This window comes from Cyprinodon variegatus, unplaced genomic scaffold, assembly GCF_000732505.1.
Source record: "Cyprinodon variegatus isolate N-32 unplaced genomic scaffold, C_variegatus-1.0 Scaffold834, whole genome shotgun sequence".
Lineage (NCBI taxonomy): Eukaryota > Metazoa > Chordata > Actinopteri > Cyprinodontiformes > Cyprinodontidae > Cyprinodon > Cyprinodon variegatus.
The window spans coordinates 284,793-286,929 of NW_015151287.1; the positions used below are offsets into that span (position 1 = coordinate 284,793).

Sequence of the window (2,137 nt, forward strand, 5' to 3'; positions counted from 1 at the left end):
ACACCTGGTAGATGTCTGACAGCGGCAGCAGGACCTGCTCTACCTGGACTGGGTCCTGGAGGGTCCGCCTTCTCACCGCCTGTCACTCAGCCTACGCTGTCGCCTAGCAACCATGACAGTCGACACACAGAGCATTTATTGTCTCCAACCTGCAGAGATGTTAGAATCTGAGCCTAAATATGAGCCAAACCCGTTTTAAACTTTCCTTTCTGATAGAGCTTCTAGTTAGAGTGGCTCAGGTTATCCTGATCTATCTCTATAGTTCTAGGCTTAGACTGCTGGAGGACATAGGGACCCCTTTCATCATCCTGCTTACTCCCAGTTATGAATTACGGTATATTTGATCACAAACTGTTTTCTCTGTGCTGTTGTTATTTCTATAGAAGGTACACCTGGCCTTGCTCAGCCTGAGCCATGCACACCTTCCTGTTCTCCCATAGATGATGATCTGGACCTCCTGCTGACCTCCTGCTGATCAGACTGAAGGAGCTTCTGTCTCCATGCAGTCAGACCATCAGCTCCATCCATCAGCCGCATAGCAAACATCAAATGATGGGAGATCTTTTGATCTAAAGGTGTTTATAAGAAGGACGGCCTCTGATTGGACGGCAGCGTGTTGATCTACAGGTTGGCTGAGGCCCCGCCCACTCCGGTATTTTCCCCACATTAATATGCAGAGAGGCGAGTTGGAGAAGCGGACTGTCCCTGCGCTGCTGGAGGGACCAGAGCGGCAGGAAGCGGCAGGAAGCAGGACGCCATCCTCCGGTCAGCAGCTGCAGAGAGAGGAAGAGGAGGAGGAGGAGGAGGAGGAAGGGTAGCCGCAGGATTTTCATGCACCTCTGGACCGGAACCGACCCGCTACGTGACTGAAGGAGCACCGAGAGGAGGAGGAGGAGGAGGAGGAGGAGGCCTTCCTCCATCCCGCAGCTCTGCGTCAAAGGTAAGCGGTGTGATGAAGGCTCTGCTGCGGGGATGGAGGTGATGATGATGATGATGATGATGCGGCCGCAGTCTCTGCTCCATCAGCAGGATGATCTTCATCCTCACGGTGCTGCTGCTGCAGACCTGATGACGTAGGGAATCCCCACAGCAACCCGAGAGCCCCGCATGTCCCGCATATCCCGCATGTCCCGCATGAACCGCATGTCCCGCTCACAAAGATGCTGTTATGTAAGGGGGGGGGTTATCGATCATATCGATCCAGTCTAAACCAGTTTACGGTGAAAGGTGAGCTTAGTGAGGATGATGATGATGATTCTTCATCTCTGAATCTCTGATCCATCATCATCATCATCATCTTCATCATCCAGAGCTTCCAGATGTTCTCCTGACCCAGAAGGATCATGATGTTCTCAGACCTCCTGATGCTGGTTCTCCTCAGAGAGGAAGACATGAAGGAGCTCAGAACTGGACTCCTCTGCTCCTCTCCTCCTCCTCTGCTCCTCTCCTCCTCCTCTGCTCCTCTCCTCCTCTCCTCCAGATCAGTCTCAGTTCCAGATCTTCCAGGAGGACCAGAGCCTCAGCAGGTTCCTGCTGATGGGGACCCAGATGTTGGTCCTGTGGTTCTCCTGTGGGTTCTGGTTTCTGTAGATCTGGACTCCAGATTCCTCTTGAATCAAACTTATTGCAGTTCTATTGCTAATTTTCTGCCGCTCAGATGTTCTTCTGCATGAAGATCTAAAGTTCTCCATGTTCCACCAGAGGATGGAGGATAAAGGAGCTCAGTGTGGAGAACAGCTCCTCCTCCAGCAGCCAGTAGACCTGTTTCTGGATCATGACCTCTGACCTCTGAGGCGGAGCTGGAGGGTTCCTCTGACGCTGGGACCGTGCTGAAGGTTCTGCTCAAACACGTCCCGCTCAGATGGAGCATTCTGGTGTCACATCTAGTAGACACAGATCTATATCCTCTGTCTTTCCAGAACAGATGTTTATATCTGAGGATCCTGCTCAGACTCTGGTTCTCCTGAGAACTTAGAACGTCTCCTGGAAGCAACAGAACCAGCTTCACTCTGATGGTGGAACAGAAGCTTCTGGAGATCAGCCAGAAGCTTCACTTCTTCATCTGCTGGTTGCTGACTAACATCCATCCATCCATCCATCCATCCATCCATCCATCCATCCATCCATCCATCCATCC

The 2,137-nt window shown here is 51.9% G+C and overlaps 1 protein-coding gene across 1 annotated transcript in view; it reads left to right on the forward strand.

Annotated features, from left to right (window-relative positions):
• The first annotated feature begins 676 nt into the window (after positions 1–676).
• LOC107099046 (E3 ubiquitin-protein ligase HECW2-like) overlaps positions 677–2,137 on the forward strand; it is a 33,317-nt gene continuing 31,856 nt past the window's right edge. Inside the window, exon 1 of the mRNA XM_015396981.1 lies at positions 677–940. The gene's annotated coding sequence lies outside the window, so the exon portion shown is untranslated. The remainder of the gene's footprint in view (positions 941–2,137) is intronic.